Source organism: Arachis hypogaea, chromosome 17 (genome assembly GCF_003086295.3).
Source record: "Arachis hypogaea cultivar Tifrunner chromosome 17, arahy.Tifrunner.gnm2.J5K5, whole genome shotgun sequence".
NCBI classification, from domain to species: Eukaryota; Viridiplantae; Streptophyta; class Magnoliopsida; order Fabales; family Fabaceae; genus Arachis; species Arachis hypogaea.
Genome location: NC_092052.1, coordinates 101,175,629 through 101,199,498, shown reverse-complemented (window position 1 = coordinate 101,199,498; position 23,870 = coordinate 101,175,629).

Below are 23,870 nucleotides of genomic sequence, written 5' to 3'. Positions count from 1 at the left end.
TAAGAAAGAGAAGAGAAAAAGAAAAGAAGAGGAATCCTCTATGTCACAGTAAAGAGGTTCCTTATTGTTAGTAGAAGAAGAGAAGAAGAAGAAAAAATTCGAACACAGATAGAAGAGGGGGGTTCGAATTTAGTGAGTGATGTGAGGAAGAGATGTTAGTAGATGAATAAATAAATAGAATAAGATGAGAGAGGGAGAGGATTTTTGAAAATAATTTTTGAAAAAGAGATAGCAATTTTCGAAAATAGTTTTTGAAAAATGTTAGTAATTTTCAAAAATTAAGATTTTAAAAATTGAAATAATTAGTTAATTAAAAAGAAATTTTGAAAAAGAGGGAAGATATTTTCGAAAATTAGAGAGAGAGAGTTAGTTAGGTGGTTTTGAAAAAGATAAGAAACAAACAAAAAGTTAGTTAGTTAGTTGAAACAAATTTTGAAAAGATAAGAAGTTAGGAAGTTAGAAAAGATATTTTGAAATCAAATTTTTGAAAAAGATAAGATGAGAAGATATTTTTGAAAAGATATGATAAAAGTTAGTTTTTTTGAAAAAAAAGATTTGATTTTTAAAATCACAATTAATGACTTGATTCACAAGAAATCACAAGATATGATTCTAGAACTTAAAGTTTGAAACTTTCTTAATAAGTAAGTAACAAACTTGAAATTTTTGAATCAAAATATTAATTGTTATTGTTATTTTCGAAAATTTGATATAAAAATAAGAAAAAGATTTTTGAAAAATATTTTTATAATTTTCGAAAATAACTAAGAAAAATGAAAAAGATTTGATTTTTGAAAAAGATTTTGAAAAAGATAAGATTTTTAAATTGAAAATTTGATTTGACTCATAAAAACAACTAGATTTTAAAAATTTTTGAAAAAGTCAAATCTAATTTTCGAAATTTTGAGAGAGAAAAAGGGAAAGATATTTTTTTGATTTTTGAATTTTTAATGAAGAATGAGAAAAACAAGAAAAATGATGCAATGCATGAAAGTTATGGATCAAAACAATGAATGCATGCAAGAATGCTATGAATGTCAAGATGAACACCAAGAACACTATGAAGATCATGATGAACATCAAGAACACATTTTTGAAAAATTTTTAATGCAAAGAAAACATGCAAGACACCAAACTTAGAATTCTTTAATGCTTAGACACTAAGAATCCAAGAATGCATATGAAAAACAAGAAAAGACACAAAACATGCAAATGCAAAGATCAAACAAGAAGACTTACCAAGAACAACTTGAAGATCATGAAGAACACTATGAATGCATGATTTTTTCGAAAAATGCAAGATGCACATGCAATTGACACCAAACTTATAACATGACTCAAGACTCAAACAAGAAACACAAAAATATTTTTGATTTTTTTATGATTTTATGATTTTTTTTGTATTTTCTTTTAATTTTTTCGAAAATCATTTTGAAAAAGAAAAATAAGGATTCCAAAATTTTTAATATGAATTCCAGGAATCTTATGCTCTTTAGTCTAAAGCTCCAATCAAAGGGTCAAGCATGGCTTAATAGCCAGCCAAGCTTTAGTATGTACTCAGACATGACGCGTCTAACATGCCCTACAGTCGTGGCTTTACAGCCAACCAGGCTTCAACATGCTTTATGAAACACAAGAATTCATTCTTAAAAATTCTGAAGAAAAATATATTTTTGAAAATATTTTTATTTTAAAATTTTTTTTTTTCGAAAACAAAGGAGAAATTTTTTTGAAAGATTTTTTTTTGAAGAATTTTTGAAGATAAAACAAAAAGAAAATTACCTAATCTGAGCAACAAGATGAACTGTCAGTTGTCCAAACTCGAACAATCCCCGACAACGGCGCCAAAAACTTGGTGCGCAGAAATTGTGATTACACTTTGATTATGTAAAATTCATTGCTCTTTCTTTCCCTGGCAATGGCACCAAAAACACGATGCCAATACGATGGTTCACAACTTCGCACAACTAACCAGCAAGTGCACTGGGTCGTCCAAGTAATACCTTACGTGAGTAAGGGTCGAATCCCACGGAGATTGTTGGTATGAAGCAATCTATGGTCACCTTGTAAATCTCAGTCAGGCGGATATAAAATAGTAATGGGGTTTTCGAAAATAATTAATAAAATAGGGATAGAAATACTTATGTAAATCATTGATGAGAATTTCAGATAAGCGAATAGAGATGCTTTCGTTCCTCTAAACCTCTGCTTTCCTGCTATCTTCATCCAATCAGTCTTACTCCTTTCCATGGCTGGCTTTATGTAATGCATCACCATTGTCAATGGCTACTTTCGGTCTTCTCTCGGGAAAATGATCCAAATGCCCTGTCACGGTACGGCTAATCGTCTGGAGGCATCACCCTTGTCAATGGTTACATCCTATCCTCTCAGTGAAAATGGTCAACGCACCTTGTCACGGCACGGCTATTCATCTGTCGGTTCTCGATCATGCTGGAATAGGATTTACTATCCTTTTGCGTCTGTCACTACGCCCAGCAATCGCGAGTTTGAAGCTCGTCACAGTCATTCAATCATTGAATCCTACTCGGAATACCACAGACAAGGTTTAGACTTTCCGGATTCTCTTGAATGCCGCCATCATTCTAGCTTACACCACGAAAACCCCAATATCTCGGACTCGGTCCCCTGTATTAGTAATCTAAGAGATACTCGTTCAATCGAATATAGAACGGGAGTGGTTGTCAGGCACACGTTCATAGGGAATGATGATGATTGTCACGTTCATCACATTCAGGTTGAAGTGCGAATAAATTTCTTAGAAGTGGAATAAGTTGAATTGAATAGAAAACAGTAGTACTTTGCATTAATCTTTGAGGAACAGCAGAGCTCCACACCTTAATCTATGGAGTGTAGAAACTCTACCGTTGAAAATACATAAGTGAAAGGTCCAGGTATGGCTGAGAGGCCAGCCCCCAAAACGTGATCACAGGATCAAAATACAATCCAGGATGTCTAATACAATAGTGAAAGGTCCTATTTATAATAAACTAGCTACTAGGGTTTATAGAAGTAAGTAATTGATGCATAAATCTACTTCTGGGGCCCACTTGGTGTGTGCTTGGGCTGAGCTTGAATGTTGAAGGTGTAGAGGTCCTTCTTGAAGTTGAACGCCAGCTTTTGTGCCAGTTTGGGCGTTGAACTCCACTTTGCAGCTTGTTTCTGGCACTGGACGCCAGAATTGGGCAGAGAGCTGGCGTTGAACGCCAGTTTGCATCATTTAAACTTGGGCAAAGTATGGACTATTATATATTTCTGGAAAGCCCTGGATGTCTACTTTCCAATGCAATTGGAAGCACGCCATTTCGAGTTTTGTAGCTCCAGAAAATCCACTTTTAGTGCAGGGAGGTCAGAATCCAACAACATCAGTAGTCCTTCTTTAACCTCTGAATCTGATTTTTGCTCAAGTCCCTCAATTTCAGCCAGAAAATACCTGAAATCACAGAAAAATACACAAACTCATAGTAAAGTCCAGAAATGTGAATTTAACATAAAAACTAATGAAAACATCCCTAAAAGTAACTAGATTCTACTAAAAACATACTAAAAATAATGCCAAAAAGCGTATAAATTATCCGCTCATCACGTACGCGTCAGCTATGCGTACACGTGGGGTAGGTTGTGCACTTTGCACCCCACCCACATGGTTCCAGCACAAGTCTCTGTTTGGAACCAGGCGGCAGCACCCTCCCCGCACTATTCTGGCATGGTGAATTTTTCGGGGGGTCATGCGTACGTGTCAAGCACGCGCACGCGTGGTGTGCCTTTTTTTTTTTATAAAACAGGGGAAGAGTAATTAAGCACACTTTAGGCACCTAGATAAGCAAAATACTCCAAAAACACTTAAAATTCAAGGCAACCACAAGATTACCAACATATCTAATCAAATTCAAGAAACTCCTACTATATCTAATCAAACATTTCTACTCAAAAAGATGAAAATAAAGTGAAAGAAGATGAAAACTAGGAAGATCATACCATGGTGGGGTGTCTCCCACCTAGAACTTTTATTTATTGTCCTTAAGTTGGACAATTGTGAGGCTCCTTGTCAAGGTGGTTTATGCTTGTACTCATCCTTGAACTTCCAAGGATGCTTGCTCCTCAAACGGTTGTCAGAATTTCCAACCGACTTCACCAAGCTTTAGTGAAGTTCTTCGCAAGATATGAGCTCCCAAAATTGGCATTCATGTTGTGATTTGGGATCCCATATCTTATTTTCACACCCGTTTTCAAATTGATCCTTGTAATTCCACTCGGGTGGTAAGCAAGATGAACTCTCAATGAGGTACCAAACTCTTCTTTTAGACCTATTCAAATAAGCACTAAATCTTGATGAGTCTTGATTTGCAACGCCAACCACTAAACATCCTTCTCTTACCCTTCATTCCATAAAGCTTCCTAAGTTGACCATCCGTTTCAAGTACACCATACTCAAGTGGGACAATAAAGCTAAGAGAAACAAGTTTTACCCACTCACATGAAGGATTAGATGGCAACCTAGGTAGAGAGGTCTTTAATGATCTTGACAAAGCATATTCAACTTTCTGAAGGACTTCCACCTTTTGAAAAGATTCTTCACCTTCAAGCTTTTCCTCACCAATATCATCCAACTCTTTCCCGTCACTCAAATCATAAATAGAAAGTTTAGAGAAGTCTACCTCCATACCACTTTCAAATTCATCCGAAGAAGGTTCTTCAAATTTAAAGGATTCATTCGCTAAAAAGCGAATTCTTCACTAATAGGGCTTGATGCATGATTTCCATCACCAAGGGAATTCAGTTCTTGCTCCATTCCTTCCAATTTTTCATTCATAACTTGTCTTTCTCTACTTGCTCTAGTACAAAATCCCACTCCTTGTTTTCTACTGGAGTTTCTAATCTCTCTCTCATGCTCCGTTCTTTATTAGATTCTCTACATGTGGCCATGAGAGTGCCTTGAGTGTCCAAACATTGGGAAGCTAATTGACTTACTACCTCGGTCAAGGTAGCCATGAACTCTAGTTGCCTCCTTGAGCTTCACGTCGCTCTTGAAGCATGGTTTGTAGCTCCCTTTGCTCTTGGAGACATGAAATGAGAATGTTGTTCAATGAGGATTGGGGTGGATAGAGGGCTCATCATATGGAGAAAAGGTTCACTATAGGAAGATGGTTCATTTTGGTGGTGGTATTGAGGTGGTATATGTGAGAATGGTGATTCTTGGGAGTAATTGTGTTGGAATTATGGTGGTTCTAAGGGTTTTCTTTCATAATAGTCACAAGGATGAGGTAAAGAAGGTTGGTTGTATGATGGATATGGGTTATAAGATGGTGTTTGATAAAATGGGGCTTGTGAGTATGGTGGTTGAGGGCTATGTTGAAGATAGGGCTCATAGGCATATGGTGGTTGTGGTTGATAATCACAAGGAGATCCACCATAGCCATTAGATGGGTATGCATCAAGGTATGGTTTTTGGTCATAGTATGTTGGAGGAGGTTGTTGCCAAGATGGTTGATCATGAGTATATGGCTCCTCTCACTTTTGATTGTCCCAACCTTGTTGCAATCTTTCATTGTAGTTCTCATTTCCCACAACATAGTTGTAACCACACTCATAGCCAAACTGATGAGAATTCGTAGTAGGAATAGAAAATAAACACAAACATTAATAAGAACTAATGAAAATAAACTCCTAAAACTAGCAAAAACCAACAAAGAAGCAAAAGCAACTATTCACAATATTAACATATATACAATAACCAACAATAAGCACACATTGAAATTCTCCGACAACGGCGCCAAAAACTTGATGGGGGATAAATGTCGGTTTAGAATTTCTCAAAGGAATTTCGTTGTAAGCATAGTTCCAAACCAACAGTTCATCCTCCATCAAAGTTTAGAAGGTTTGTCACAATATAAATCAAAATAACTGGCAGTATTAATCATGGGTCATTCTCCCTACTTATTGTAATGAAGTGCTCAATTATTGGCTATGAAGGGATATTTGGGGTTGAGGTGGTGATTGACAAGAAATGTAAATGACAAGAAGGTAAATAGAAATTAACTAATAAAGGAAAGGAAATCAAATGGTAAAAAGGTCTTGGCAAGGGTTGATGGTTAAGGATCACTATCCTTGTTACTAACCACAACATAATAATTGCAAGGATCAATCCTATTTAGTCATCCTCTAACAAATAAAGGAAAGTCAAATGAGCTACATCAATCCTAATCCATAAGTCCTAGCCACTCACTAATTGAATTAGTGAAGACTGGTGTCAATGGACACCAATTATCAATCACTTGGACATTAGCAACTCAAGAATTGATAAAAGTAAACATTTCATCAACACACTTAGAGTGTAATAAAAGTAAACATCATAAATTGCAAGAATTAATGAAAACTATAACTAACATAAACAAGAAATTAACAACAGCAACTAAGGCAAACATAAAAAGACATGGAAACACAAAATTGCATTAAAAGAGAAATGAAAATAATAAAAGAGTTCATGAGCTAAAGTTGGCAAAATAGAGGAATTAACAAGAGAAGTAAATGAACTAAAGTACTAGAACAAATAAAAGTAAAGAAAAACTAAATTTAAGCAAGATTGAAATCTAAATCTAAAAAGAAATAAAACTAAGAACCCTAAAACCTAGAGAGAGGAGAGAGCCTTTCTCTCTAGAATTCTACATCTATCTAAAACTAATGTATGTATGAATGAAATTGTCTCCCCCATCCTCCTTCACTCCTAGCCTCTAATCTGCAGAATGGACTTGAAAATGGGCCAAAACCAGCTCAGAAATCACCCCCAACATTTTTACTTTAGTGAGTCACGTGTCGCTTATCACGCGTAGGCATCAGCCATACGTACGCGTCACTGGATAATGCACTGGCCACGCGTACGCGTCATGCTGATGCTCTACTTGATCACGCGCACGCGTAAGTTTCATATATGTGTCGAGGCTAGCTTCTCAAATCCCTAATTTCTTGTGTTCCTTCCACTTTTGCATGCTCCTTTTCCATCCTCTATGTCATTCATGCTCTATAAACTCTGAAATCACTTAACAAGCACATCACGGCATCGAATAGTAATAAAAGATGATTAAAAATGAGCAATTTTAAGGCCTAAGAAGCATGTTTTCACTCTTAAGCACAAATTAGGAAGGATTTACAAAATCATGAAATTTATATGGATAAGTGTGAGAATAGATGACAAAATCTACTCAATTCGATACAAAATAAACCATAAAATTGTGGTTTGTCAGCAACCTTACTACCTCCTTAATATATAACCTCGCCAACTCCTCCAATGAGTAGTTCATCTGTATCAGTAGAAAGTGAGCAAACTTGGTCAATCGATCTACGGTCACCCAAACTGCATCAAAAACTCCTCTGATCCTTGGTAATCCCGACACGAAGTCCATCGCAATTCCTTCCCACTTTCGCTGAGGAATCTCAATTGGCTGTAGCATTTTCAACGGTCTCTGGTGTTTTATCTTCACCTTCTGACACGTCAGACACTTGGACACAAATGTAGCTACATCACCCTTCATCCTAGGCCACCAAAACATCTTCTTCAAATTGTAATACATCTTCGTACTTCCTGGATGAATAGAGAATCCACTGTTATGTGCCTGTTTCAAGATATCTTGTCGCAAGTTACCAACAACCGATACGCAAATCCTACCCTTGTACCTCCATATTCCATCTCCGTCCCACGAAAGTCCCCATTGTTTTCCTTTCTCAATTGTCGTCAACACTTTCTGCAACTCTTGATCCTCTTGTTGAGCTTTTGAAATTTTGGTTTTGAAGTTACTAGAGATCTGCAGTTGGTTCAGGCATACACTCCCATCAAATTCTCCAACACTCAATCTTAAATCCTCAAACTTGCTCACTAACTCCTCTTCCTTAATCATCATCCAAGCGACCGTCAATAAATTCCTACTCAATGCATCCGTTACAACGTTCACCTTCCCAAGGTGATAACTCAGTTCAAAATCATAATCTTTTAATAGCTCCATCCATCTCTTTTGACGCATATTGAGCTCTTTTTGATCAAAGATTTACTTGAGACTCTTGTGATAAGTGAAAACTCTAAACCTTACACCATACAAGTAGTGCCTCCAAATCTTCAATGCAAACACAATCACCGCTAATTCCAAATCATGAGTCAGGTAATTCATCTCATGAGGTCTCAGCTAATGCGATGCGTAAGCTACTATGCTCCGGTGTTGCATCAACACGCAACCTAAACCCTTCAACAAAGCATCATAGTACACTTCAAACGGCTCGTGCGGTTCTAACAAAACCAAAATAGGCACTAAAGTTAATTTCTCCTTCAAAGTTTGAAAGCTCTTTTCACATTCTGACATCCACACAGATGGCACCTCCTTCCAAGTTAACTTAGTCATCTAATGCAATTTGAGAAAATTCGTGAATAAACCTCCTATAGTAACCCGGCTAATCCCAAGAAACTTCTAACCTCTATTACCGTCGTTGGCCTCTCCCATTCCATCACCTCCTCCACTTTCGAAGGATCCACCGCTATTCCACTTTTACTCACTATGTGGCCTAAGAACTTCACCCCTTCCTTCCAGAATTCATACTTAGATAATTTCGCATACAATTTACGCTCTTTTAGGATTTACAACACAATTATCAGGTGCTCTTCATGTTCTTCTACTGTCTTCGAGTAAACTAAAATGTCGTCTATGAGTACCACCATGAATTTATCCAAAAGGTGACGAAATACTCTGTTCATGTAATCTATGAACATAGCGGGTGCATTCGTCAACCCAAAGGACATCACGGCAAACTCGTAGTGTCCATATCACATCCTAAACGCCGTTTTCGGGATATCATCCTCCTTCACTCTAGTCTGATGGTAACCAGATCTTAAATTAATCTTCGAAAACACCCCAACTCCTTACAACTAATCCATTAGGCAACGAATACTTGTTCTTCACAATCACTTTATTTAACTATCGGTAATCCACACAAAGTCGCATTCCTCCATCTTTCTTTTTCACCAATAAAACTGGCACTCCCAATAGAGATACACTCAGTCGAATGAACCTCTTATTCAGAAGCTCTTCCAACTGAGTCTTAAGTTCTGCCAGCTTTATCAGAACCATTCTGTATGGCGCAATTGACATTGATCTGAGTCCCGACATCAATTCAATCGCAAATTCAATTTTTCTTTTAGGTGGGAATTCGGGAATATTTTCAAGAAATACTTTTGGGAACTCCCTAAGTACCAAAATTTGATCTAACGTCTGTTCATCACCTAACGCATTCGCAACCAAAAATATATAACCCTGATACTTGATGTGTGAGAATCTTATACACATTTTCAGCTTATTTTCAAGTTAAATTTAGTTAGAATTTAGTAAATTTAATTATATTTTAGTGTTAAAATCCTCTTTGGATGCTACTTTGAGTTTTTCTGGTATTTTTATTTTTTCAGGTGAAATTCGGATCAATTTGGCAAAATTTTGAGCAAAAAAGAGTTTTGAAGTTGTGCCCTTGGGCGCTAAATGCCTAGCTAGTGTTTAGCGCCAGCAACCAGCAAACTAAGGGGAGTTCTCTGCCTATGGGGGCGCTAAATGCCACACCTGGCGTTTAGCGCCAGGCAATCTAAACTAAACCTCATCAAAGGAGCATCTTTTATGGGATTTAGCTTTTAGTTATTCTCTTATCTTTTTATTTTTGTAATTTTTATTTACAAACAAAATCTTTTAGATTTAGACTTTATTATTTTATTTTAGTTTCAAATCAAATTAGGTTAGATATAAAAGGGAAAAGATTCACCATTTAGGAGAATTTTTTGACTTCCGCACATTTCACTTTTCAGAACCCTTGTTTTCTTTGTAAGTCATGAGCCACTAAACCTCCTTGGTTAAGGTTAGGAGCTCTGTTTATTTTTATGGATTAAGACTATTGCTTTTCTATTTTAATTAATGTATTGATTCAGTTTCAAGGATTGCTTTCGTTCTTCATCTTATGAATCTGGGTAGAACGACAATATTACCCTTATTCTACATGTGTTCTTGTGATTCTCGACAGAGTTATCTCACTTGAACAACAACTTTTGAAAGCAAATTCCTCTTAAATTGCTAATTACTTGAACTAATCAGGATACGTGACATATAATCCTCTTAGTTTTGGGTAATTAGGGTTTTTGTGGCCATAAACTAGAATTTCTCTTAACCCTTTAATCTAGATTAAGTGACCAAGACATTGGCGGTTGATTTGGGTTAGAGGAAACTAAATCACTTAGACATTAGGGTTTAGTCAATTACAGTTTGTTATGAAACGAATCTTGCATGATTAAAATAGTTGCTAAGAAAACTTAATCCGGATGAATAAACAACAGTGAAACTTTAACTATTTTCTCCTATAGATTTTACCTCACTTTTATTATTTTCTTTCTTAACAAATGTTATTATAAAAAAAATATTATATAATATAAAAAATATAAATTGAAGTAAAAAAATATAATATGACATTACTAATTTCACTCTAACATATAAATTGTTATTATAAAAAAATGACTTTGGACTGGGCCGGGTGGCCGAAAGCATAACTCAAACCCAACCCAAAAATAATACCGGACAAAATGTCAAACTTGAACCTGACAAAATATGTCTTTGGTCCAATCCAAGTTTTGAACTGGACTAAGGCTTAAACACCCTTATTGAAAAATTATGACTAAACTAGTATTAAATTTTAACACATAAATTTAAGGTTTTTAAAAAAAATTATAACTAAAAAGTATTTAAAAAATATGATTTTAAAATTCATGTCTTTTATAGTAATTTTCATCTTAAATGTAATTTTAAATAATATAATCTAAATAATATTCATCTTATTATAATCTATTTTTATATAAAAAAGACCTAATATAAATCACATTAATACTAACTTATTTCTTTATCAAAATCAAATTTAAAATATTAATTTCATACAAACTCTCTTTTATAATCTTTAATTCAAGCACAAAAGTAAAAGTAGAATATACAAAATTTATTTTTCATATGAAAAAAATTGATATATTTACCCGATATTGACAATTGGGGTATTTTACTTATTTGTGGTTCCAGCTTAACACCGGAAGAGGGTGTATTAGAACAGCATCATCAGTATCCTTATTAGAGAAATACATGAGGACGTGTTTGCCTAGAGATTCGTCGCAGATGTAAAAGCACCCAGGCAACATGCAGGGGCGTGCTACTTCAGAGATTCCAACTAACTTTTGCGGAGATTCACTGCATATTTTCAAGGAGGTGCAGAACCTTTTCCAACACAGAGAGGATGTGTTGGAGTTGTGTCTACATGCAGGAGACAACTCCTTTCTTCGAGAACAAGCAATGCAGGGCTAAAGCTCTTTAAATTGAGCTGATCAACCCTTCCCTTTTATTGCATCTGAGTGAAGAATTGAAGATAGAATAGAGAAATTTTGAGAGAGAAGAGTTTCACAGTAAAAAAGAAGAAGAGAGTTAGTAGTTTGTTAAAACAAAAAAAGAGTGATTATAATAAAAAAATAATTTTATATTAATAAAAAATAGTATGTAATTATACGATACCCGAAGAACATATTATTAATTATTTGGATCATCTGATTTATACAAGTTGATAAATTTTACTTTTTTATATTTAATTTTTTTTAATTTTAATTAATATTATATTTTTAGTATTCGATATGATGATATAGTATTATTATTTTAGTATTATTATTTTTACTTGTATTTAGTATTATTATGTTATTTAAATTTATAATTATTAAATTTAATAAATAATATAAATATTAAACTATTTTTGGATAATATTTTTATTTTTTCAGTATATATTATTTTATTTTATATTTATAATTAATAAACAAAGAAATAATATAGATATGAATATATAATTTTTTTGAACTTTTTGTTATAATGTAATTATTTTTCTATAGATTTAATATTATTATTATTATTCTTCAAATTTCTGTTCTTGCATTTTAGTTTTCTGTTGTTATAATATGTTTTTATTTTAATTTGTATTTAGTTAACTTGATGATTAATAAAAGTATTAATAAAATTTTTTTATTTATGAAAATAAATAAATAATATAAATATCAAAAAATAAAATTTTTCGGTTATTTGTTGTAATAATTACTTGAGGATAATAATATTATTATATTTTATTTTATGTTTATTAAAAGTAATAAATAATATAATTATTAATAAATAATATTTTTACTTAGAAATTTAAACTAGTAAATAAATAGTACAATATAATATTTTTTATTTTATCTTATGTAAAGTACTATAATAAATAATTATTTGATATAATCTTCATTCATTTAAACTAATAACTATATTTAACGAAGAAATAAATTTTTATTGTACGAGTGACGATTGGATTTCTGCCGGTAAAGAATTTTATAAGAATAATCGCGTTGTAAGTATAGTTCTAAACCAACAGAGAATCTTTTCGTATAAAAATTTGGTTTTCACAAGTAACAAAACCCAATAAAATTTATAACCGAAGTATTTAAACCTCGGGTCGTCTTCTCAAGGAATTGCAGGGAAGTATGGTTTATTATTGGTTATGGAAAAAGTAGAATTTTGGGTTTTTAAAATAAAGAACAAGTAATTTAAATGACAAAAAAAATAAATTAATAATTAGAAAATCTCTTGGCAAGATATGAGAACTGGAAATCCTATCCTAGTTATCCTTATCAGGTGTGATGAGAATTGGATTTTGCTCCCACTTAGTTAACCCTTACTAAATAAAGGAAAGTCAAGTGGACTAATTAACTTGATTCCTCAAGTCCTAGTCAACTCCTATGGAAAGACTAGCTTTAGAGAGATCCAAATCAATCACCAATCCCAATTTCCAATCAACTGCTGAGTTTGATAACTCAAGTGTCACCAATTACTCAACCAAAGCCAAAAGAGAAGAAAATCTACTCGAATGAAAATAATTTGGATTAATTAGAAGCATCAATAACATAAATTAAAGAAAACAATCATAAATCTGAAATACCTCAATATGTATTAATTAAGAAAATCAATCCTAACATGGAGTTCATAAACCAAATTGAAAAGATAAATAACAATTAAAGTAATAGAATAAATAAAAATAGAAAATAAATTAAAGGAACATTGAACCTGTGATTGAAGAGAAGTAGTCTAATCATAATAGAAATCCTAAATCCTAATCCTAATCCTAAATCCTAAGAGAGAGGAGAGAGCATCTCTCTCTAAAAGCTACATCTAAACCTAAAATTGTGAATTATGAATGTTGTATCTATTGTTTTTAATGAATGGATTGATTTCCCCACTTTATAGCCTCTAATCTGTGCTTTTTTAGCTAAAAACTGGGTCAAAAACAGCCCAGAAATCACCCCCAGTGATTTCTGGTATGTACAGGTCGTTGCAAAGTCACGCGGAAGTGTCGTCCACGCGTTAGCGTGGATTGGGTTTTTGTCAGGTCACGTGTCCATGTGATCCACGTGTTTTCATTGTCTGGCTTCGGGAAAGCTATGGCAAATTATATATCGTTGCGAAGCCCCAGATGTTAGCTTTCCAACGCAACTTGAACCGCATCATTTGGACCTCTGTAGCTCATGTTATGGTCAATTTAGTACCAAGAGGTCAGGCTGGACAGCTTTAGCAGTTCCTTCAGTTTTTTGTATTCCTTCCACTTTTGCATGCTTCCTTTCCATCCTCTAAGCCATTCCTGTCCTATAATCTCTGAAAATACTTAACACACATATCACGGCATCGAATGGTAATAAGAGGGATTAAAATTAGCTAAATTAAGACCAAAGAAACATGTTTTCAATCATAGCACAAAATCAGGAAGGAAATTGTAAAACCATACATTTTGTATGAATAAGTGTATGAAAGATTGATAAAATCCACTCAATTAAGTACAAGATAAACCATAAAATAGTAGTTTATCAACCAGCCTAACAAAAATCTTATGGTCCACAAACTTGATTCATTAGAGACTGAAATTCGATGGTAGAAGACGCCTTACAAGCATCAGAATTCTACTACGTGTCGAGAATTGGAGTGATAAGAGGATATTATCTCTTACTATCTGCTCTCGTAGAAAGTGAATGCCGGAGACTCACACCTTTATATTATCGGTGGATGAGGTTACCGTTACATTGGAAGACATAGCTCATATATTTGGCCTATCGATTGATGGAGAGGTTGTAAACGGCTAGATATATAGCAGTCATGACTTCTTGCAGAGGCAGAGCATCGCGTTTTTGGCAACGAACCCATTGTGAGTAGTTTCTCCAAATCTTATATAAAGTTGGCATTGGTTTGCCGTATCAGAGATGCGGAACCATTGGACACTTTGAACTCTATTCAGAGATACGTCAAATGCCAAATTTTCTATTTGCTGGGTTCGACTGTATTCGCGGATAAGTCAACGGCTTATACCCATGCGAAGTATCTACCACTACTCCGTGATTTTCAGTGGATCCACACTTATAGTTGGGAGCAGCATGTCTCGAGCATCTTTACAGGCATTGTGTCGTGCAACACAGTACAATTGCAAGAAGATAGATGGCTCTCTTAATATTTTGTTTGGACATGGGAGCGAATCCTGTGTATGGCGTCCATTCCGAGACAGTATCTTCCAGCAGTTAACGTACTAGTTGTTCATAGGTAACAATTTTTATTTTAGTTGTATATTTTATTGACGACGTATATTTAATTTGTAACACCCCAAATTTTTAAAAATTAAATAATTAGTTATTTATGAGTTATTATATTTGTTGAAATTTTATTTTTAAAAAAATTATTTTTAACAAAAATAATTAAATAAAATTTTACGATTATTAAAGTTTAATTTAATTATAACTTATTCTATTAGTTTGAATTAATTATTAAAAACTATTTTGATAAATAATCATTATTTTATATATATATATATATATTATTTACATATAATAGAAAGATTATCAAAAAAGCTATCAAGGGAATAAAAGACAAGAAATGAAAACTTGGCTTATATATATATATATGACCGTGGATCACTTTTTTGTTATGACATTAATCATAATCATTCATAACTACATATATGAGTCATTAGGAAAGGAAAAAAAGAAGAAGTGAGAAACGTGGCCCGAAGACATATGTACATATGAGTATATATATAATTAACCATGATATCTAATGTTTTCTTATCACGTTAATCATCATCATCTAGCTTTTTTTGGTTTCATTTTCTTGCATGGTGAGAAGATAGTGACCGAGAGTGAGAGAGAAAACCATCGAACCTTTAAACCTTTCGACTTCAATTTCTTTAAATCCACAACTCCAATAAAAAATCTAATTTGATAAAAGTATTTGTATCTTCCTCCTCTACACGATGGCGTAACTTTTGTTCGAGAAAAGTTGACGGTGAAGTTACTCTCCCTTTCTTGAGATTCGGCCGGTTGGTGATCCTGGTGGTATAACCGATTTCTGATATTTTCTTCTTCAGTTATTTTCAGTCGGAAAGCTTTTTTGAAGTTTTGAGTATTTTGATTTCGTACGAAGGTAGGTTTTGGTAAATTCTCACTAATTAAATTGTGTTTGATAAGTGAACTGATGTTTGTATTGAGTGTTGTCAAAATTTGATTGCATTTCATGTTGATTTTGTTGATAAATTGATATTTTGATGAGGTTGTGTTTTGTAACACCCTAATTACCCTAAGCCTTACCTCATATCGTAAAGTAAAGGTTAATTAAAGGTCACGACAATTCTAAGGCTTATATATAATATATTTAGAAAGAAATAGTAATTCTAGAAGCCTGATGAAAAAATAAGCTCAAAAACAGAGTTACAAAAGCGCGAAACGTTCACACGAAGCTACAAACTTAAGGCACAAGATATAGATAAAAGATAAGGAAGCATAAATAGATATATGACTATAATAGTCATAAGGAACTAGCCTCAGCCCGCGGAGTTTAGGCCGACTAGTTATATACAGACATACAGAGTTTTGAAAATTAAAACAACTTATAGAATATCTCTCTCAAGTAAGCCTCTAAGGCAAATTTAAATACAAAAGTGAGAGAAACTAACCAAAATATCTAAAATGACTCCAAAATGGGATAAAGATCCTCTGCTCTGTCACCGTCACATAACTCACCGAGGTGGGTTACGACCTACGTCTAAAAAACAACAACAAAGTGTGGAATGAGAACCGGAGGTTCTTAGTATGGTAACAGTGCCCAGTAATGTAAGATATAAGACTCCAGGACACCATAGGCAATCCTAGAGCTTCATATCAATCATGAGATTCAACTTAAAGTATAACTAAATATGAAACCATCACCTTAAAAACCATAATGAAATAAGGGAATCTAACTTAGGGATTTTCTAATCTAGCATATACACCGTTGTCCCACAGCCTTCGCCAGCCTAACTGCCATTCGATCCCATCACCACCGCCTTCCGAACCTCCTCAATTCCAGTAAAAAACACAAGTAATAGCAATGCAAGTAAAGCACAAGCATAAACAAGTATATCAAGAAATTCAAGAAGCAAATAATCATGTTATACAATTAGGCAAACAATTCAAGTCGGCAAATCAAGCAAAGAGATAGAATATGCACATGATGCATGCTTGTCCTATTTGGCTGTGATATCACATCGTCGATTCAATTTCCAACCCGACACATCTCCATGGAGATGTCGCCTTTTGATCACGAATATAGATACGGAACCCCCCTACGGATATAGTGCCGGGCACACTCCTGTTATCCAAAAGGATGCGAGCGGGATAGTCTGCCACAGACCCACATCTCAACGTAAGCGGGATAAACCAACCGTCCTTACGCTGCCGCCATGACCTCGACAAGCGGGATTAACTAACCATCCTTGCTAGGCACATAGCGTCTCAACAATCTCAGTGTAAAATAGTATATCAGTGGTTTTCAGAAATTATTTTTCAATGCTCAGTCCACTCCGAGTCCTAGACTCGTCTTAAGCATCATCAAATCCACAACTCACAATTTCATCCTATCAATCGTCTTTATAGTACTCTGCCACTTCACTCAACTAATACACCCTCAATACTTCAGAATCCTAAGGCTCTGTCTTCTAAACCTTTTACCTGAAATGATCTAATTAACTTACTTATGGTATTCTCTATGTCTCAAAGCCTAAAAACAAGTTAAGACACCCTAGATATGCTTTACGGAAGTTCACAAGCTTGACGGGAAGGTAAAATAGTTAAAAACAAGATTTTATTAAAAAAAAGGGGCAGTGTGCATACGCATAGAGGTGTGCGTACGCACAGAAGGTAAAATTTTCTATTTTGAGTGCACGCATGGATACGTGTGAATGCCCTCAACAGAAGGCACTTTCTAGCGTGTGCGTACGCACAACTTGCAGATTTCGCAAGGTGTGTGCGTATGCACGTTTTTAAAATTTTACAAGGTGTCCGTGCGTACAAGGGTGTGCGTATGCACAAGTCAAATCATGGCCGCTGCTCAGAGCACGCGCACAACAGTGTGCATGCGCATACAAACCAGAACTCACAATTTTTGCATCATCACAAAAATCAGATTTTTGAGCCCAACTTCTAACGATCGTATCCTTTTCTTCAAAATTCCGGCTTCCACAAAATATATACCGTTTTAAAGCTCTTTAAATTATCTTTAATTTGATAGAAAGTTCAATCAATTTCAAAATCTGTAGCTCAAGGTATGATCTGCCAAAGTTCGTCAAAAATCCATTTTCACCAAAAACCTTTAAACCTCAATTTTACCAACTCTCAATCCAAAATCACTTATTCCACATTCAAAATAGTCCTAATGTACTTAAATCATATTCATATACCTTTTCATCACTCCATAACCTAGCAACACATAAAATCATCCATTCCATACACCAAATTCTACTTGTAAACTCAAATCTCAACAATTTACATCACAAAATATCATTCCACCATCCTCTATCAATATCAACAAACCTCATCATTCATTAAAAATCCTCAAAATCATCATTATCCAATCCCACATCATACATCAGCATCATCATTCACCGAAGTAATCGCAACCTTCAAAATTATTATACATCAACAATTATCACAACCAATTCAATCCTATCCTAAGGCCTACTAGCCAAAGTGTCCAGAAATATTACATATTACATAGAGGAAACTGAAACCATACCTTGGCCGATTTCCAATATGTGCTATACACCAAATTTGTGTCCACACCAAGTCTCCAATCACCAACAATTAATCCAAAGCTCCAATAATTCACAAGTTAAGCTAGACATACATAATTTTATCATAAATCAACACCTAGGGTTCATCAATTTTACAAATTCACAAGGTAAAGTGTTTCCTTACCTTCTTCAATGGTATTTGTGTTTGGGGCACAAACCACCAATAGCCCAATCTTAGATACCACCTTATCAATCAAAATAAAAAAATTTACTCAAAACTAAGACCCACATTTTTGAATTTCTTAGGGCTACAAAAAGGAGAGAAAATTTTGAAATCTTACCAACACAAGTTAGAACTAACGGGCTCAACAAGAGTTTTACATGGTCGTAAACGGAACGCAAATCGGAGCTTCGTAGCTCAAGTTATGGCCACCGAAAGTTAGTGGTAAATAGTGTTTTTCTCTCGTCTTCCTTTCTTCTCTTGCAGCTGCTATGGTTGTGTTATGGGGTGTTATGATGCTGAATGGGTTCATTTTAAGTGTATTTATATGTTGGGCTTGGGTCCAACTTGGGCCCAATCTAACCTGTTAGCATTTTTGGCCCGTTTGGCCCAATTTTGGGCCAAACCTTTAAAATTAGTGCCCAGTTTTTAACTTTAATTATTTTCCTAAGTTTTTCTACTGTTTTTATTTGTCTCACATAGTACCAGACAGATTTAAGCTAGTACTGCCGGCTAACTTATCGGTACGCATTTTTACGCAATTTTTCGCAGAAAATTACATTTTTCAACTCAGAAAAATCTAATGAGTCCAAATATCATATTCAAATTTTCTAATTAACATTCTAAATTTTTGGATCCTATTTTGAGCAATTTAATTTAATAAATTAAGCAGTTAATTAGTCACAGTTCTTACATTCTCCCCACCAAATAAGAAATTTTGTTCTCAAAATTTAGTGATTACCTGAGAATAGCTCGAGATAATCCTTCCGCATTTTGGACTCTAATTCCCAAGTATGCTCTTCCACTCCTGCTCTTCTCCAAGCCACTTTAACCAACAAATTTTTCTTTCCACACAACTTCTTCACACTAGTGTCATCAATTCGCACCAGCGTTACTTGAAAAGTTAAGTTTTCCCTCAGCTCAACCGACTCAGGTTCTAACACATGAGCTGCATCCGACGTGTACTTACAGATTTGTGACACGTGGAATACGTCATGTAAGTTAGACAAATGTGGTGGCAAGGCTAATTGATATGCCACTGGCCCGAATCGTCTCAAAATCTGAAACGGTCCTATGAATCTCGGATTTAACTTCTTCGTCTTAATCGCTTTTCCAGTCCAAGTTGTTGGAGTAACCTTCAGAAATACATGCTCACCCACTTTAAACTCCAACAGTTTCCTTCTCTGATTTGTGATGAGCATATATTTTATACGCTTTTTGGTGACATTTTCATGTAGCTTTTAGTTTATTTTAGTTGCCTTTTATTATATTTTTATTAGTTTTTATGCAAAAGTCACATTTCTGGACTTTACTATGAGTTTGTGTATTTTTCTGTAATTTCAGGTATTTTCTGGCTGAAATTGAGGGACCTGAGCAAAAATCTGATTCAGAGGCTGAAAAAGGACTACAGATGCTGTTGGATTCTGACCTCCCTGCACTCGAAGTAGATTTTCTAGAGCTACAGAAGCTCAATTAGCACGCTCTCAATTGCATTGGAAAGTAGACATCCTGGGCTTTCCAGCAATATATAATAGTCCATACTTGGCTCGAGTTTTGATAACGCAAATTGGCGTTTAAATGCCAATTTTCTACCCTTTTCTGGCGTTAAACGCCAGAACTGGCATAAAAGCTGGAGTTAAATGCCCAAACTGGCACCAAAGCTGGCGTTTAACTCCAAGAAAAGTCTCTACATGTGAAAGCTTCAATTCTCAGCCCAAGCACACACCAAGTGGGCCCCGGAAGTAGATTTCTGCACTATTTATCTTAGCTTACTCATTTTCTGTAAACCTAGGTTACTCGTTCATTATAAGAACCACTTTTCGTGATTCATTTTGTACCTCATGACATTTTTTACATCTGAATTTTGTACCTTCTGCGGCATGAGTTTCTAAACTCCATGGTTGGGGTGAGGAGCTCTGCTGTGTCTCGATGGATTAATGTAATTACTACTGTTTTCTATTCAAACACGCTTGTTGCTATTCTAAGATATTCACTCGCACTTCAACATGATGAATATGATGATCCGTGACACTCATCACCATTCTCAACCTATGAACGCATGCCTGACAACCACTCCGTTCTATCTTAGATTGAGTGTGTATCTCTTTGGTTCCTGGTTCACGAGTTTGATTGCCTCTCGTGACAATAGAGCATTCAATTCTGTGAGATCAGAGTCTTCGTGGTATAAGCTAGAACCAATTGGCAGCATTCTTGAGATCCGAAAAGTCTAAACCTTGTCTGTGGTATTCCGAGTAGGATCTGGGATGGGATGACTGTGACGAGCTTCAAACTCACGAGTGTTGGACGTAGTGACAGACACAAAAGGATCAATGGATCCTATTCCAATATGAGTGAGAATCAACAGATGATTAGCCCTGTGGTGATAGCGCAGATGGACCATTTTCACTGAGAGGACGGACGGTAGCCATTGACAACGGCGATCCACCAATATACAGCTTGCCATGGAAGGAGCCTTGCGTGCATGAAGAAGAAGACAGTAGGAAAGCAGAGATTCAGAAGACAGAGCATCTCCAAAACCTCAACCTGTTCTCCATTACTGCATAACAAGTATTATTTAATCCATGTTCTTTTATTCATTTCAATTAAAACTGAGAATTATTATTGATATCCTGACTAAGAGTGACAAGATAACCATAGCTTGCTTCAAGCCGACAATCTCCGTGGGATCGACCCTTACTCACGTAAGGTATTACTTGGACGACCCAGTGCACTTGCTGGTTAGTTGTGCGGAATTGCAAAAGTGTGATTGTGATTTCGTGCACCAAGTTTTTGGCACCGTTGCCGGGGATTGTTCGAGTTTGGACAACTGACGGTTTATTTTGTTGCTCAGATTAGGAAAAATTTTTCTTTTTGGTTAAAATTTTAAAATCCTTATTTTATTTTTCTAAATTATTTTCGAAAATTTTCAAAACCAATAACTTCATAATTTAGTCTTCTGTTTTAGTTGCATGATTTTATTTTTCTTTCATTTTTTGAATTATCAGTGCTCAAAATATAAAAAATTTTAAGTTTGGTGTCCTTTGTGTTTCTTTTTTCTTAAAAATTTTTCAAAAGTTGCTCTTAGTGTTCATTTTGATATTCAAAGCTTCCTTGTTTGTTTTCTTTGTTTTGATCTAAAAATTTTAAGTTTGGTGTCGTTTTTACTATTTTTCTCTTTCTTCATTAAATTCAAAAATATCTTTTCTCTTTATTTTAATTGATTTTTGAATTATGCCTTTAAAAATTCATATTTTTATTTTAAAACTTCTTATTTTATCTTATCTTAGTTTTGAAATTTCAAAATTCAAATCTTTTTCAAAAATCATATCCAAGGTTTTTCAAATTTTCTTAATTAATCAATTATTTTAGTTTCCGAAACTTTTATTTTATTTTCCATTTATTTTATTTTATTTTATTCAGTTGCTTTTAATTAAATAAAATAAAAATAAAAATATAATTTATTTGCAATTCATATCAATTCTCTTTTCTCCATCATGGACATAAGTGGAAATGAACAGTCCAGAAGGACTCTGGGGTCATATGCTAACCCTATTACCGCTGCATACGGGAGTAGTATCTGTATACCTCCCATCAAAGCAAGCAGTTTTGAGCTAAATCCTCAGCTAATTGTCATGGTGTAGCAAAATTGCCAGTATTCCGGTCTTCCACAGGAAGAACCTACTGAATTTCTGGCACAGTTCTTGTAAATTGCTGACACAGTACGTGATAAGGAAATAGATCAGGATGTCTACAGATTATTACTGTTTCCATTTGCTATAAAAGATCAAGCTAAGAGGTGGTTAAATAACCAACCCACAGCAAGCATAAGAACATGAAAACAGTTATCAGACAAATTCTTGAATCAATATTTCCCTCCAAAAAGGATGACACAGCTAAGGCTGGACATCCAAGGCTTTAAACAAGAGGATGATGAGTCCCTTTATAATGCCTGGGAGAGGTACAGAGGAATGCTAAGGAAATGCCCCTCTGAAATCTTTTCAGAGCGGGTGCAGTTAGACATCTTCTACTACGGGCTTACAGAAAAATCTCAAATATCTCTAGATCACTCAACTAGTGGATCTATACACATGAGAAAGACAATTGAAGAGGCTCCAGAGCTCATTGATACAGTTGCTAGAAATCAGCATCTGTACTTAAGCAGTGAGTCCTCCCCGAAAGAAGAGGTTAAAGCAGTATCCACTGAACTTAGTCCTCAAGAACAAGTTGCTGAACTCAATCAGCAACTGCTTATTATAACAAAATAGTTCACAAAATTCAAGGAGATGCTCCAAGACACTAAAATTGCTAAACAAAATATGGAAGCACAATTGAATCAAACAAGACAGCAGCTATCTAAACAGATAACAGAAGAATGCCAAGCTGTTCAATTAAGGAGTGGGAAGACATTAAATGTCTCAACCCAAAACAGCAGAAAGCCAAGAAAGGAACAACTGACAGAGGAAGACCAACCCACTGCCCAAAATCCCTCTGAGGACAATAAGAGCCCAGAGAGGAATGATTCTGATGTTCAAACGCCAGAAAAGGGAACGAAAGTGGCGTTAAACGCCCAATCCATGTCTAGTTCTGGCGTTCAAATGCCAGAAAAGGGCGGGAATCTGGCGTTAAACACTCATCCATCCCCCTATCCTGGCGTTCAAATGCCAATGAGGGATCAGACACCTGCAAGTGCTGATAATAACTCCCTCAAGAAGGCTTCTCAACCTGCCTCTATAGGAAATAAACCTGCAGCAACTAAGGTTGAAGAATATAAAGCCAAGATGCCTTATCCTCAAAAACTCTGCCAAGCGGAACAGGATAAACAATTTGCCCACTTTGCAGACTATCTCAGAACTCTTGAAATAAAGATTCCGTTTGTAGAGACACTTGAGCAAATACCCTCTTATGCTAAGTTCATGAAAGAGATCTTAAGTCATAAGAAGGATTGGAGAGAAACTAAAAAAAAATTTCTCACAGAAGAATGCAGTGCAGTCATTCTAACAAGCTTACCAGAGAAGCTTAAGGATCCTAGAAGCTTTATGATACCATGCTAATTAGAGGGTACTTGTGCCAAGACAGCTCTATGTGACCTTGGGGCAAGTATCAACCTAATCCCTGCATCCACTATCAGAAAGCTTGGCTTGACTGAAGAGGTCAAACCAATCCGGATATGTCTTCAACTTGATGATGGCTCTATTAAATATCCATCAGGCATAATTGAGGACATGATTGTCAAGGTTGGGCCATTTGCCTTTCCCACTGACTTTGTAGTGCTGGAAATGGAGGAGCACAAGAGTGCAACTCTCATTCTAGGAAGACCCTTCCTAGCAACTAGACGAACTCTCATTGATGTCCAAAAAGGGAAATGACCTTGAGAGTCAATGAGGATGAGTTCAAGTTAAATGCTGTCAAAGCTATGCAGCATCCAGACACATCAAATGATTGCATGAGCATTGATATTATTGACTCCTTGGTGGAAGAGATCAATATA